This window comes from Terrapene carolina, unplaced genomic scaffold (genome assembly GCF_002925995.2).
Source record: "Terrapene carolina triunguis isolate 2854851 unplaced genomic scaffold, T_m_triunguis-2.0 Scaffold88, whole genome shotgun sequence".
In the NCBI taxonomy this organism is placed as follows: domain Eukaryota; kingdom Metazoa; phylum Chordata; order Testudines; family Emydidae; genus Terrapene; species Terrapene triunguis.
Window position 1 is genome coordinate 8,537,403 of NW_020664439.1, and position 16,996 is coordinate 8,554,398.

Here is a 16,996-nt window from a genome sequence, read left to right on the forward strand (position 1 = left end):
TCTCTGTACACAGGAGAGCTGTTTCCCTTCCCTTTATAGTTATGACAGAAGCAAATGCAGTTTCAAAGGCAATTATAACTTTATGATGGTGGTCTAGTTGCCTGTCTATCTACAATGGCACAGAGGATTCCCTAAACAACAGTGCAGTCCCTTAACATTTTGTATTGTCTGAGAGGATCTGCTAGGGAAAGAAGAACATGGAAGGCAGACATGATGTGATTATTTTTATACCAGCCAATATATGGGGGGTTATATAGCTATCTATAGCTTTATATCAATATACCATGTTGTGTATATATATATATCACAGTGCCGTCAGCTGAGCCTGTTCCAACTGCAGTGATCCACGCCATAAAGCTACACTGAGTTGCTGAAGCAAAACATTGACGTAATCCCATTAAAACTGAACACAAACTGCCTCTAACTACTCCATTGGAATCTAACACTTTTACTAATGGCACTAGAGAATTGGTACAAACATGCTACATTTTAACTTTAAGTTAAAACATTAATTTTTAACACACACTAACTTTATCCTTGAACCAACTAAAAAGGACATTCACAGGTACCACTTTTAATGACTTCAAAAAGCTCTACAACTAATTTTCAGACAACAGTCAATGAAATTCTAATATGGATATGGAGAGGAGTGGTATTTTCAAGTGGCTAAGGGTGTTGGACACCTGAAAATGACACCCTAACCCTCTGGCACCATTTACAGAGAACATATAAACAGCCATGATTTATTTAAAAAATACATTGTAATGCAAAATGTACTTCAGTTTTCAAAATATTTCCTATAGATTTCAATATAATCTGATGATGATTTATATCTGTTCAGAATCATAGAAATGCAGCTGGAAGGGACTTCAAGGGGTCATCTACTCCATCCCCACATGCTGAAGCAGGATTAATTTACTTAGACTATACCTGACAGATGTTTTCTAACCTACTCTTAAAAACCTCCAATGATGGGGATTCCATAACCTCCCTTGTTCTAGTTGGAAAGCTTTTAGTAATATCTAAATTATAACCCCTAGGTTTAGTTTTTAGACAGCAATTACTACTTGTCCTACCCTCAGTGGACATGGAGAACATTGATCACCATCCTCTTTATAACAATCTTTTCCCATATTTGAAGACTGTTATGTCCTCCCTCATCCTTCTTTTCTTTAGATTAAACATGTCCAATTCTTTCAACCTTCCCTCTCAGGTCAGGCTTTCTAAACCTCTTATCAATTTTGTTGCTTTCCTCTGAACTCTCTCTATTTTTTTTTAATATCTTTCTTGAAGTGTGATGCCCAAAGTTGGACCCTGTACTCCAGCTGAGGCCTCACCATTGCTATAGAGAGGGGAACAACAATATCTCTTATAATTCTACATTAATAATGTTTTCATATAACACTTTACATGAATAAAACTCACACTCATGAAGGCTTTACATTTTTAGACTTGTGTGAAATTACTGTGAGAAAATATTTGTGGAAAACTAATTCCAGAAATGTAAAAAACAAACAAAAGGTATTCAATTTATTTCCAGTATTTTTTATTTAAAATTAAAATAGGGTTTAAAAGATAAGAATCTATACATATATATTTATAAACCTATTTTAATCTCAAATAAATATCAATGTATATTTTCATTCAAATCTTTTTGTGCTTACCAAAGAAATACAAACTTATGATTAAATAGAAAAGTAGGGCATTCCTGTAGGTCAGTTTTTCTATCAAAAGTATATACACCATTCTCTAGTACAGTGGTCTCCAAACTTTTTTGATCGCGCACCCCTATCAGTAAAAAAATTTTGAGCATGCACCCCCTGCCGCGCCGAAGCAAAAAAAAAAAAAAAAGTTGTTCCTCCTTCCCCCAAGGACCCTTTTGCGCACCCCACTTTGGAGACCACTGCTCTAGCAAACCAGCATTTCAGCTGAGAAAGAACTTCTCACTTTCATAATCCATCTATAACAACATGTTACACTAGTTTCAAGTCTATAGGTAACTTTGTTATGTCACGATCTCTGTTAGAAACTCTAGGAAAGGTCAGGGTAAACCAAAATGCAAGTCTATTTTCCACAGAGTTTTAAAAATATTGGATTATTCAGGCAATTCAGTCCCAGACCTGTGGCCATGAAAGTTAATGGGAATTTCATTATTTATTTCAATCATAAGAGCAGGCTCTAGCAGTCCAAGTCTCTTATACCAGTGCCCCATTGATGTAACCTCATTGGTATGTTTCCTCCAACGCTGTAAGGGAGGGGAGAGTCAGATTTGTGCCTGACAGGTTAAGCATGTATTCATAATTGAGTATTTGTACAGGAACAGAAGTAGGTCTGAATGGCTTGATGACAACACTGTCCCTCCTGTCCTATATAATTTTTGGGCTTACCTTTCAAATGTACATTTTAACCTTTAAAATTGTATTAATGTTTGTGCAATGGGAAGACTAAATAAATAAATAAGAAGTATGCACATACCCAACCAACACTCAGCCTAGGATGAAGGAAGAAACAAAACAAGAATCAGGGAGAGTCCCTGCTTACCCTGGAATGGGAGGTTGGCTACTTGCAAACACAAAACTTAGCCCATTCAAATTCTCTTTTAAGCCACCGTAAAGACTCATATTTCAGTGGGAGTTGCATTGAGACCTAGTACCTTTTAAACTCAATTTCTACATAGTCATCCAGTTTTTGCTTAAATACAATAGTTTTACTTGATTCTGCCACCTTGCTTTGAAGGCTATTCCACTTTAAATGTTCCCTCATTAACTTAAATCTATATCAGAGTTTTAATCAGACTGTGTGAATGGAGTAGTCCATCCTGGTTATCAGCTGCTTGGGAGAGATCCACTAAAAGGCCTGTTAGCATATCAGTTTAAATATATGTGATTTGGATGCAAATTTAAAATATAAACATGACATTTCCTGCTTAGAATAAGTCCCTAAAACTGATTTTAAGCTAAACCATTTAGTATTTGGACTCAAGGGTATGTGTGTTTGTGCTTAAACATATCACACAAACTTACTTATCCTTTGTTTAGAAGCCAACCGATGGAGTGATAGTTGAATGATCAAATTCTCAGAAATTTTTTCATTGAAAAGTCCATAATGAAGAAAAATGCTTTAGACTCACTGACTGCTCAAAATGCTTCAGACTGACTCAAAAAGCATTCTACATATCTTTCATAACTTAGGGTCCAACAACATCTACTCAAATATGAAAATGTAAATGGTCCTTGGACTGGATCTTTCTGACATCCCAAATTAAGACCCCTTCTTATTTCCCAACAGCAGTCAGGGTAACCTTTTAAAGTAAACTCGTTCTGACGCATCATAGCTACACTATTTATTTGCTTATTTGCTGGGCCCAGTTCAGGACTCAGATTCAATAAGTCACAATTCTGTGAATGACTTCAATGTGAATTGTACCTGTGTACCTTGAAGGCAGATAATATAAGAGTTCATGTCATAGTAAATTCCAAAGCACTTCAGGGGTTAACAGTGCTCCAATACACATTGCTATACTATTACTTGTCAATTTTGCTCCTTGCCATACCATTGCTTTGTTAATCATCTTGTCTATGTGTCCCCCAGTGCTAAACAATGCTTAGAGCCCTGCATGGATACAAAATTTTTATCCACATCTGATCCGCAATCCGTGGATATCTGCAGATATCTGCAAATTTGCAGGGCTCTAAGGATGCTCTGTTGCCCTTTTCTTAGTTTCCATAAATATAGATTGCAAAATTGACCTTCAATGCTATTTTTTTCCCCCTCTGCAGCTTATGGTTCTGTAGTAGGCTGGCCACACTGATCTTATTGAAGATTTTTTTTTTAAATTGTCACTAAAGAACAGGTGAGATCTTTCCTCAAAGGATAACAAAAAATCTATATGGAAACTACTTACTATCTAATAAAGAGGCAGGGCTATCATACTGTGTAAAAGTTAAATGACACTAGTAATACAGAAGAACATAAGAAAAGATGCTTTGTGCTTTTCATTATGACATGTAAGTACCGTATTTCTCTACAGTGTGCCGATCCCTCTGCAGCATTTTAACTATCAGGATACTTTCATAATTGTAATATAGTTTTCTTGGCATTGATAAAATACACCTGAAAGAAACTTTAGTTTTGTGGTTCTAAAGAATAAACTCCTGCCATATTTTAAACATCTAGTTTGAAATAAACCTTTTGGAAAGGAATTCTTCTGGACAAAGTATGAATAAATCCCACCTCCAGAATGTTAATTCATGGCATTGATATTCAATTATACATATTCCATGTATGTATACAAGCAGGGCTGGCACTTCCATTTAGGTGACCTAGGTGGTTGCCTAGGGCGCCAGGATTTGGGGGTGTGGCATTTTGCCGTCCTCGGCAGCAATTCAGCGGCGGGGGGTCCTTCCGCACTCCAGGTCTTCGGTGGCAATTCTGCGGCAGGTCCTTCACTCGCTCCAGGACCCGCCACCAAAGTGCCCCGAAGACCGGGCGTGCGGAAGGACACCCCCCCCCCGCCGGAGAATTGCCGACAATGACCGGGAGCGCGGAAGGACCCCCGCCTAGGGCGCCAATAACCCTGGCACCGCTCCTGTATACAAGTGTTATGACATTCTGAGTTGCACCTGTGGAGTTTCTTACAGACTGTTAGATATAGCAGCTGTCATAACATTGTTCATAACAATGTTCATAACACTGACCTCCCAACCTTTATCCCAAAGATGAACTTCTAATTCTTTCTTCTACTTATGTTTACTACTGACCGAAGCAGCATCCTGCCTAACTGAATAAACATTACTGGTTCATTGCATCATTCAGCAGCAAACGACCAATTCACATTTGCCAAGTGCAAAAAAAAAAAATCTACATTAACACCACATTACATAACTACGATAAGGCTGATCATTTAAGTCTACTAAAATCAGAATGAATGTCTCTATGGCAACTTTATCATTATTGCTTTCAGTTACGAAGCCCTTATAGTCCAAATAAAAAGATTCCATGATGGATAAACATTCTGGATAATGAGTATCCTGAATAGTAATCTGCATTATTACTGCATATAAAAATATCAGTTGTCTCAAATTCTGAACATTTAGACCTCAGAACTGCAAACACATGTGAATAACTTCATACACGGGAGTAGTCCCACTGGGTCCAATGGTCTTTCCAAACCAGAGTATGTGTTCTGTTCATGTCAGATATTGTGCATCTTACTGTGTTCCAGTTCATTCCAGCTTTTTAACTAACCTTGCTATCTAGGTTGGCTACACTTTTCCTTTCCCCCCCCCCCCACTCAGTTTTTCCTATCTGATATAATTGTAATGATATTAAAAGGACTTTTATTAAAGTACTAACTTAATTTCTTTCCAGTTCTTTTATCCAAACTGGCCAGCTAAATATGAACTTTTGAAAGGTATTTGGCAGAGGTCCATCATTTGTCAAGTTATTTTTCCAATTTTTTGTTGGTGTAAGTTTTAAAACTGGTATCAAATGATTTTTGTTATATCAGTAAAAAGAATCTTACATTCAGCTGAAGTTCTTTAGTCTAAAGAAAAGCCGCCCAACCCCCCTTTCCACCTCCAAAAAAAAAAAAAAAAAAAATCATTAGATGAACTAAGTACGAACTTGAAAACCACACTAGAGTTTCTGGTTAACAGCCAAACTTCCATTACTCCCTGGTGCTGTGGAAAAGAGCAGATACTCAGACCAGCATTCCAGACTACTTGTCAGGTAGTAATTTCTTTCTTAATTACATTATTTTCTGAACACTACATCATTAGCTATGAACCTGGTGCACTGTCCAGAGGTGCTGTATGATCCTGTATCATTCTGCTGGTCCAACAGTTGCAGTAAATCAATATTTCCAATAACACATGAGGCTGTGATTGCTATGCCCGTTCCCACAAGTTTTATTAATCACTGAGTGGTATGCTGCCTCTGGAACAGCCAGCTCAGAGTTCTGGAGGCTGCAATGGAATCAAAAGACTGGTTCAAAGCCTTTCTTACAGTTGCTGCTAAATCATAATTACTTAGAAATATTGGCTATGGCAGACCAGGAAGAGGAACAAAGTCTTACTCATGGAAAAAATGACTATTTTATGAACGATTCATATGACAGATATATGAGCACATATCTACCTTTTAAAGTTAATGCTTAAATTGGGAACTGCATTAAAAAACCAAATGCCCTCCAGAACTTCTCTCATTAAGATCTCATGCAATCCCATTTGTTTCATATGTTGTTTACACTGTATTCTTTATCCAGCTGTGACCCATGTGACTGCTTCCCCCACCAATTACATTAATATTTTCTTTGCACCTCATGTAATCTTAATTTTACCATTTATTTATGCCCACAATAAAAAGGAAGAATAAAAAGCAGAAAAGCAGGCCATAGCATAGGAGATATGTCCAGGCAAGGTGGTGTGGCCAAAGTGCTACTGAGCTCTGACAATTTCCAGCTGTGAAATGCCTCCCACCACCCCCAACCCCAGGAGCCATTACCAATAAGCACAACTTACTGCAGTCCTTAGACTGCTTTAAACCATGCTGCATACTGAACTGGCTGCAGAATCATAGGGAAATGGGAAGATAGTATAAAGCTCCCCCAGTACACAAAACTGCACCAATTGCAGCCCTGGAATTTGATGGATTTTTAAAATTATGTAACTAAGACTCTAACCCATGTTTGTAATTGAAATAGTTGTTTTCAACTTGTAGCAATGACCAAGCAGTCTTTTTTTAAAATGACATCTACTGTACTGTACCTTTGATTGTCAGAAAAATAAGGAACTTTCATACTGGTTTATAAAATGATCACACTACATCGGTACAAACAGGTGACAAGTGAACCTTAAGAAATCTGGATGCTCAGTTCCTATAAGCAAAGAAAGCACCCAGAAATGGGACTATTCAGCGAAACACATTCAGAGTCTGCACAATTATGCCAGAAATCTTATGAAAACTAGCACACTCTGAAATTTTTGGTGTTCCCAGCATCTCTTTCAAGCAGAAAGTGCAGAGGTGCACCAAAATGAAAACTTGTGATCATGTAGGGAAAGTTATCCCAACCTCAAAAATTCTGTTCAGGTTTAGGTCATAATTCACACATTCCTCACACAAACTAGAATACCTGTCCAGTAATTCTAACAGCAAAAATATATGGCATGTTTAGGAGGTTCTTATCTTCCCATCACAAAAACAAACAAGTACAAATTCCTCTAATGAATATTACAATAATTAACTAACAGTCAGCCTAATATTTATTCAGTGCTTTGAAAATACAAAGTGTTGTCAGTATAAAATTGATCATTACTATTTTAAAGAGCAGTCTTTGGTCCAGCTCTTCAGTTGATATATATAAACTGGCATAGTTCAACTAGAGTGAACTAGAGCAGGGGTCGGCAACCTTTCAGAAGTGGTGTGCCAAATCTTCATTTATTCACTCTAATTTAAGGTTTCACGTGCCAGTAATACATTTTAACGTTTTTAGAAGGTCTCTTTCTATAAGTCTATAATATATAACTAAACTATTGTTGTATGTAAAGTAAATACGGTTTTTAAAACGTTTAAGAAGCTTCATTTAAAATGAAATTAAAATTCAGAGCCCCCCGGACCGGTGGCCAAGACCCGGGCAGTGTGAGTGCCACTGAAAATCAGCTCGCGTGCCACCTTTGGCACGCGTGCCATAGGTTGCCTACCCCTGAACTAGAGTATAATACCAGGTGAGCATCTGACCTATTCTGTGTGGTGGCTTTAATTAAGGTTTCTGGTAACTGGATATTTGACACTAAAAGAAAGGAAGCACTGTAAACATCACTTAAGGTAACTATAGGAAAGTTCATCATGGAATCAATTAAGGTTCAGAGCCCAAAAGTCTCAGCAGGAAGTCTCTATCATTTTGAGAGTTGAGCTGCGGCTTAAAGGTAATTCAATTCCTTTCGTATTCTATAAAATAGACAAAGTTTAGAGAATACCTTGATCATTTCTATGGACTTCAACAAAGCAGACTCTTACTCAGAGAACTGGTAAGTAAGGTGCCATGGAAAGAAAATCTAAGGGAAACAGGAGTTCATGAGAGCTGGCAGTTCCTCAAGGAGACAATATTAAATTCAGAACTGAATTCAAACAATTCCAATCCAAAAGAAAGAGAGGAAGAATAGTAAGATACCAATATGGCTCCATCAGGATCTCTTTAATGACCTGAAAATCAAAAAGGAATCCTACAAAAAGTGGAAACATGGATAAATTGATAAGGAGGAGTAGAGAAAAAAAGCAGAAGCATGTAGGGACAAAAATCAGAAAAACTAAGGCACAAAATGATTTACACCTGGCAAGGGACATAAAAGGCAATAAGAAGAGGTTCTTTAAATACATTAGGAGAAAGATGAAGAAAAGTGTAGGTCCTCTACTTAGCGGGGAAGGAGAGCTAATAATGGATAACATTAAGAAGGTAGAGATGTTTAATGCCTATTTTGCTTCAGTCTTCACTAAAAAGGTTAATGATGACCAGATCCTCAACACAATTAATATTGACAACCAGGGGAAGGAATGCAAGCCAAAATAGGGAAAGAACAGGTTGAAGAATATTTAGATAAGTTAGATGTATTCAAGTCAGCAGGGCCTGATGAAATTCACCTAGGGTCCTTAAAGAACTAGCCAAAGCAATCTCAGCACCGTTAGCAATGATCTTTGAGAATGCCTGGAGAGGTCCCAGAAGACTGGAGAAGGGCAAACATAGCACCTATCTTTAAAAAGAGTAACAAGGAGGACACAGGGAATTGGAGACCAGTCAGCCTAATTTCAGGAGCTGGAAAGTTACTGGAGCCAATTATTAAACAATCAATTTGTAAGCACCTGGAGTATAATAGGGTTATAAGGAATAGTCAGCATGCTTTTGTCAAGAACAAATCATGCCAAATCAACTTAATTTCCTTCTTTGATAGGATTACTGATCTAGCGGATTGGGGGGGGGGGGAGAGAAGGAGTCAGTAATGTGATACACCTTGATTTTAGTATGGCTTTTGGCATACTTCTGCATGGCATTCTCATAAGCAAACTAGGGAAATGTGGTCGAGATAAATTTACTATAAGGTGGGTGCACAACTGATTGAAAGACCACACTCAAAGAGTAGTTATCAATGGTTTGCTGTCAGATTGGGAGGGTTTTTCTACTGGGATCCCGCAGGAGTTGGTCCTGGGTCCGGTACTATTTGATATTTTTACTAATGACTTGATAATGGAGTACAGAGTATCCTTATAAAATGTGCAGATGACACCAAGCTGGGAGGGGTTACAAGCACTTTGGAGGACAGGTTTAAAATTCAAAGTGACCTTGACAACTTGGAGAATTGGTCTGAAACCGAGAAGCCGCAGCCAGCACATCGCTCGCCTGCGCCGCTTCCCGCCACCCCCATTGGCCCGGGACGACAAACCGCGGCCAGTGGGGGCCGCGATCGGCCGAACCTGCCGCATCAGCAGGTAAATAAAACTGGCCCGGCCTGCCAGGGTGCTTACCCTGGTGAGCCGCGTGCCAAACGTTGCCGACCCCTGGTCTAGGTTACTTGATCCTGCCATGGCACAGGGGGCTGGACTAGACTTCTCGAGGTCCCTTCTAGCCCTACGTTTCTATGATTCCTCACATTTGTTATGCTCTAGGAGGAAGCCCAGTAATAGACTGACATCATCAAGTTGTCCTATGTAATCTCCTTATTCTGCTTAATTGGTATTTTTAATTAAAAGCTACATGCAGTATTATTTGCTGAGATCAGAGGTCACAAAGAGGGTACACAATGAATGGGTACTAGATTTTCAGAAATGTATTTGTAAATCAAGTCTTCCTTAGACTAAAAAAAAAATCAAGCTGAGCAAGATACCTTTTGTATATTTAAATCTATGCAGTACTCTGATGGTGGGTGCATATCAAAGTAAGGGAACACAGGTGGTTATTTCCATAGCCTCATTTTTTTGTGCAGCTGGTTAAAAGAAATGATGGGGAGAGGGGCGGTAGCAGGAGCATGTGGAGCTGAAATATATCATCACTTTGCGTAGGCCATGCTATTGACCCTGTCCATTTAAAGCACTGAAGCTATGTTTAAATTTGGTTTGGGATAAGCTGTGTTTTTCCATCTGAGTAGATATCAAGTTAAACAAGCTATCTGTACTCAAAGAAAAAGAAGAAAAAAGGCTGAATAGAGTTTGCTGGAACCAAAAATAAAATCCATCTCCACAGTGAGACCAAGTGAAGAAAATTTTAGCCCCCTCCCCCAAATAATTTGTTTTGAGAGAGCTCTAAGCGACTGAAAAAGAGCAATGATGGGGTTATAAAGGAAGATGCATTTCACCCTGCTCTATAGAGGTTACTACTATTCCCAATATACAACAGCCAAAGCCAGTATGTTTGTCTGTGTCTAGCCTCCCTGCCTCACTTGACATCAACAAATGAGATGACAGTAAACTAACTGAGGAGAGATTAATTTCCTGTGATCTCACAATCCCATTGCCAACACCACTCTCTCATGGAGAAAAAAGGAGAGGAAAAAAAAAAAAGAGAGAGGTTCTCACAATTTTAACACCCCCATATGCTAATAAGCCATTTAAAAAAGAAGAAAAATGGGAGAGGCGGGATAGATGCTGAAGAGCAGTCTTCTGGTGTCACAATTCCACAAATCTCTGAATTTTTTGTTTTGTGTGAGCTAGTAATCTTCTACTTGTACTGTTTGAGAAGAATCCCTTTTCTCTTGGAATTTTTAAACCGATGCTGTAGATTGTTGAACTATCACTATGTTCACTTTTCTATGCTATTTTCCTATTTATTTGTCCATTTTTACAAGATGTGGGTCCATTGGGATGCCATCAGTAGGTAATTTTACACAGTGCTATGCAGAAGGCGGCTCACAGTTGGGTGTGACCTGCTGAATCTCCCAGGAGACAATGGGATGAGTTAGGTTATCTGTTAGATCTTTCATTTTAGACTAGATTCTGGTTCCAGGCCAGAGCCAAGCATCATTTCTCCCCAAATAAGTGTACATCAGTGCTGCAAAAACTGTGTAATGAACACACATATGCTGGCCTACCATGGTCCCGCCAACAAAGTTGTGTCACAGCCATGCATAACCTGAACAGAGGAGGTTGTAGGCAGATCAGAGGGGCAATCTGCTCATAAATATGCAGATCAGACCTTCAAAGATTACCACCACTCGAAAAATATACCTCCATGGTACAGACTGCTTCTTTACATATTCAAAGACAATACAGAACCCAGATGAAATAGTTCTCCTCCTGGTCACAGCTCCGAAAGATGGTGTTTATGTGAAGTCCAAGACAAAAAAAAAAAAAAAAAATCTTAATTCCTGTGATTTAACAGAAGTGATGTTCTCAGTCTTAAGGGGTAGTGAGCTAACATATGCTAACTTTCTATTGTCTGTTTATGGTACCTTGCCTTCTAGAATGCAGGGTGAGAGCACTGATCTTGGTAGCTGAGTTTAAAATGGAAAAAAAATGGGATTATATAAGACAAAAAAGTCACCCGCAAAATGATGATGTAATAGTGTAAGCCTTAGGTCACTGTTGTGTGTGTGGGGAGGGGGGAATGTTTTAATCTCAGTGAGGAAGCCTTTCACATGAAAAAACTAAAATAAAAAACCTCCAGCAATACTTCAAAAGTAGAAGTGATGGCTGTTCGGCTTATCATCCCCTGCAAGACTGGTTATGGTAATCATACAATGTATGCTAAGCATACTACATATTCCAAGCTACCTGAAAATAATTAATACTTCATAAACAATCTCCCCACAGCTGTTTCAATGCCCACAGTGTTTCTATTGATTACACAAAGATATATTTTTTTAAAAATTCCCCAAGAAGTAAAACTGAGGTCACATATACAGAAAATATAGAGAATCACTCTATTTGTGGATCCTAAATACAAATCCTATCTCTTTATCTTAAGGGCTCCCTTGACAAGTGTAACTCACTTCGTGGCCCATGCCTGCAGTTTGAAAATCACTCTCTTGATGCCTAAGACTACACAATTAAAGTCAACTGTGCTTATAACTGGGGCTCCTAGTTGACGGTGACTCCTTAGCAGGGCCGGCTCCAGCATTTCTGCCGCCCCAAGCAAAAAAAAAAAAAAAAAAAGTCGCGATCGGCAGCAGCAGGTCCTTCGCTCCTAGAGGGAATGAGGGACCTGCCGCCCCCGAACTGCTGCAGGTGCCGCCCCTCTCCCTTGGCCATCCCAAGCACCTGCTTGTTAAGCTGGTTCCTGGAGCAAGCCCTGCTCCTTAGCCACATTATGGTTCTGATTTTCAGCATGCTGAGCACCCATCACTCCAATGATGTCTATGGGAACTCAGCACCTGTGAAAAATCAGGGCTTAACTGCTGCGAGATATAGGGTGTTGGGAAGAACTAGCAGCAATGTTCAGCAAATTCCTTTCTTCTCTCAGTTACATTAGCATGGAAATAGTGGATAGTAGGTTAGCGTATCTCAATCAGTGTTTATGTAAATAGCAGTGTGAGCAGGAGGGAGAGGAAATGGTGAATAAGGTAGAGGAAAAAATGGAAGTGAGAAAGGTCAGAAGGTTATTTATATTTTTACAATATCTTTAAAATAAAGTTCCACCCTATGGAGAAATATGTGGCAGAGCAAACCTTTCAGCACACAGGAAGATAGGAATGACCATACTGAAGTAGATCTGAGGTCATCTATCCAGTATCCTGTCTCTAACCTCTCTCGGTGCCAGATGCTAGAGATATCCACATTAATATTTGGCAAGCCTAACTTGAGATTCTCATAGACCGATCTAAAAAGCTACTTGTTACTACTATCCACCACAGACTTTCCTTTTTGTTAAAGCAGCACTGCATGAAAGAGGAGAGAAATCTACGCTAGAAGTAGGGAAGCTGAAATGACAGAGCATACATTATTTGTGACAGATCAAGCCAAGGATGAAACTTGATATAATGTACAATGTCATGGCTTATCTTTCTCCTGGTTCTCAAAACATTGCATTTGAATGTGTGTCTCATGAGTGTGCAAAATCAACTTGGCTTGTGAACTGGACTGCACAGGTGCTAACACTAGCAGCGTACGAAAGGGGCCACTTACTCAAAGCAGAGTCTTGTAGGGTGATATCTTAAGGCCCACGCAAGCTTCCTAGTCCTGTGGAAGGAAGTTCTACATTAGGATAACATGGCAGGGAACGTTTCACTGGTAGGTCTTTCTATCCCCCTACAGCACTGGCTTCTCTATGGCTCTTTACTAGAGCTAGTCCAAAAAACAAAAAAACAAAAAACACACTTCAATTGAAATGGTTTTTTGAATGGGAAATTGAGCATGACAAAACAATGTTTTTCATGAAAAGTTTCTACTTACGGCAGAAAATTTTGACTTTATGTTGAAAAACCAAACACTCAAAAACTGAGACATTTTCTGTTTTCAACCAAAACATCATGCTGAAAACCAACACACTTCACTCTGGGAAATGCTGCTGTGGTTCCACATGGGAGTCCTCATGCCCCTCTGAGTCAGATCCCTACTTGGACTACACTTCCTATGATGCACCACGGTCAGGGACTCCCATGATACTGGAGTGATTCACCAAGATGGGAGACCACAGTGCAGCCTGGGAGATGAAGTCTGGTTAGGGAGCCTGCCCCATAGAAGAGAATGGGGCAATGAATCACCCAAACTCAATTCCCAGGAGGCACTGCGGAAGCATTCTGAATCAAAAGTTTTGGTTTTTTGAATTTTCATTAAAAAAATTCAGACAAAAAAAAATTATTTTAATTTCTAAATTAAAAAACAAAACAAAACAAAAAAACCCCAACCTCCATGCCTGACCACTCTTGCCCCTGAAGTCCCGGAGACTTCTGCGGCCAACTGTGGAGCCAACCGCATTAGAAAGAGATAGGGAGTCCAGCAATGGGGATATTAAGTGTGAGCTCCCACCAAAAAACTGGTACTTGTGCAAAGGTAAGATGAAGGATAGCAAGGAGCTCAGTTGCTGCACTTCAACTTCCTTTTCCCGGGGCATTTCTTCAGCCCGTGGACCTGACCCTTGCTGGCTGACAGCTCAGTTTCAGAGCTTGCCTACTCTTATTCTCCACATGGGACCAAAGTTAACAGGGAACATGACAAATTGTCCTGACATCACCAAGCACTGGCATATTGTTTTTTAGGTTTAGGTATAAAACCAGCTACTGATACATCACCTACAAAGCATCATTTTAATACAGGCCCCAATTACATGGAAATGCATACCCAAAATGTAGTGCCACTGAAGTTTTATGAGCTCTCTTGCAGGATGTAATGGTTACAAGAAGTAAACTATATACACCTCTACCCCGATATAACGCGACCCGATATAACACAAATTCGGATATAACGCCGTAAAGCAGTGCTCCGGGGGGGGGGGGGGCGCGGTGCTGCGCACTCCGGTAAATCAAAGCAAGTTCGATATAATGTGGTTTCACCTATAACGCAGTAAGATTTTTTGGTTCCCGAGGACAGCGTTATATTGGGGTAGAGGTGTATATAAGCAGACTCTCAGCAATCTGCTTCATGCTTTAACAGCTCTTCAACTAAAATAACCTGCAGCATGCTACACCTCTCAACACAATGTAGTGCCTGAAAGGGACACATTACAGCAAGAATCTCTTCTGGCCGGTTAGGAGTCAGAGGTCTATTTGGGAGGGAGTCTGGCCTGCTGGGTAAACTGAGTCACAGGTTATTGATTGGATGCTTTCATGAGGAGTCACATCCTGAGACAATGTGAGAGTTGGGCTAGGCCCAGTGAGAAGTTTAGCTGGGAAGGAAACATGGAAAGTGATGATATCCAGAGAAAACCTGGGTATGCTAAAGAAAACAAGCAAGCAACATTAAATGCTTTCTGTTACTAAAGAACTACGGATTATAGCTTTGGACAGTAAATATGGAAAATGTTTAAGGAAACAGATAACACTAGAGAAAATTAGGACATAGTTTAACTGATGAAGGGAGTGAGCAGGACATTCTTCCCCTCCCCATACCTGCCCTGAAGGCCCTAACCCACATTGGAGGACAGCAGGAGGAGCAGAAGCTGACAGATGGGTGGGACTTTGAAGGTGCTGCCAGTCACTGTTCCACATGCCCAGACGGGGTGGTGGGGGCTTCCTGCAGTGAAGGTGGCAATTTGGCAGCTTTCCCCAAGGGTGCCCCCCTCTTGTCTTGCTTCTCCTCCACCACCGCCTTACAGGACATCTCTTGAAGCTGTTGACTCTTCCCTTATGGGCGCAATAGCTCTGGTGGGTCCCTTGGACTTGTGCCCCCCGCCTGCCCAAGAACCACAGAGGCGCCTGCAGTGGATTTATATCCCTGAGGGTGTGAATCAGGAACTCATACAATTGACATCCACTGAATGGAAACTGAGTGAGCAGATTGCTAACAAGATAAGAAAAGCCATCCATGGATGCAGGGCTATCAAGTAGGGAGACCACACATGAGGGTGGGAGGAGAGGCAGGCTACAAAAGGGGGCCCAATTCTCCTCCAATTGAAATCAATGGTAGTTTTGTTGATGATATGGGAACAGGATCAGGCCATATGGCAGTTCTGCTTCTGCACTCTGCCTTGGGTGGTGCCTGTAATGCGGGTGAAATCCCAGGGCTTTCATAGGCATTAAAACAACTATGGAAAGTCAGTGCCATCTCCTTCATTTCTGCACTAGTCAGAATAATCATACTGTTGGCCAGAAGTTGGTTCCCAGAACGTGTTAACAACGGACCATAAAAAATGAAAAAGCTCAGGAAGTCTTTTAAATAAAAGAATCTCAAATCTCTCAGCTATTAAGTACTTAATACCCCATCCAGATTGAATTCAATCTCTTTACTCTTTCTGGCTTTAACAATTTAAGAATTTTTCAATCAATATTCAGCAAAACAGTGCATTACCAGTGATTTTCTTTCTAGAAGTGTTAACAACATTCATCTCCTCTCCCCTCATCTAAAACATTTTGCTTCTATAGACACAAACTCAGCTGGCAAAAATCAATTCATTCCCAGTTTATTATAGTCCTAGCTCCTCACCACCTACTTAACTCCTAGCAAAGTATCTCGTCTCTCTGTAAATTTAAGCACATAAACCACGGCGAAAATCAGGTCAGGCTGAAACTTTTGAAAACAAGGCTACAAGAGGTGAGGAGACACAATTTCCTGGCTAGCTGATGTAACACTTTATAAATAGATGAACAATCACTCCGAAAGCCTGTTTTGTTTTGTTTTTTGTAAAGAGGGGAGGGGGAAAAACCTGCTTTCCTACCCTTGTTCCGGTCTCTGGATCAGATCCTCTAGGAAGGTGGGACGTAGCTGTCCTAGTTTGTGTGTGTTCTCTGGCCAGGTTTCCACAAACACACACGTAAATTACACAGAGGCTCCACTTATCAGCCCAGCTGGCGTTTCATTCCTCCGTCATGTTCCTGCAGCACACCCAATTCCCCTTGAAGTTTTAGTCCTTCAGTCTCCCACGGTGTATCAATCCAAGGTACAGGGTGAACCTTTTCCCTCTCAGATTTCTACCAAGTGAGCAAATAAAAGCTGAAAAAGGTCTGAGCTCCTGTTGAAACAGAATGCTTCTGTCAGCCTTCAGAACGCCTAAATAAAAGATGGGATCTGCCAGTGACTGGTATGTAATGAGTAAACTCCTCCTCTTGGCTGGCAGGGGGAGGGTGTTGGAAAGATAGAATGACTGTGAACAGACTGACTTCCTGTTTTGATGAATACAAAGGTAGAACTGCTGTGCTGAATTAATATTTTCAGCAGTGTTGTACACAAACACCCATGCACATACACAGACTCTTAAAACAAAGGCTGCTCCAAGTACACAAGAGCCAAAATGCACTGATATTTTGAACCAAAACTTTCTTTAAATCAATTAAGTAACTACTATGGGCTTCAAATTAAAATCTGATTAAAACAGATGGGATAACAGTTGCAGTTTGAGTGATTACAAGATTCTCTTTCA

General features: G+C 40.1%; 1 protein-coding gene across 1 annotated transcript in view; it reads right to left on the reverse strand.

Moving 5' to 3' along the window:
- Positions 1–16,583, reverse strand: part of PIK3CB (phosphatidylinositol-4,5-bisphosphate 3-kinase catalytic subunit beta) — a 213,856-nt gene extending 197,273 nt beyond the window's left edge. Inside the window, exon 1 of the mRNA XM_026650133.2 lies at positions 16,295–16,583. The gene's annotated coding sequence lies outside the window, so the exon portion shown is untranslated. The remainder of the gene's footprint in view (positions 1–16,294) is intronic.
- Positions 16,584–16,996: the final 413 nt, after the last annotated feature.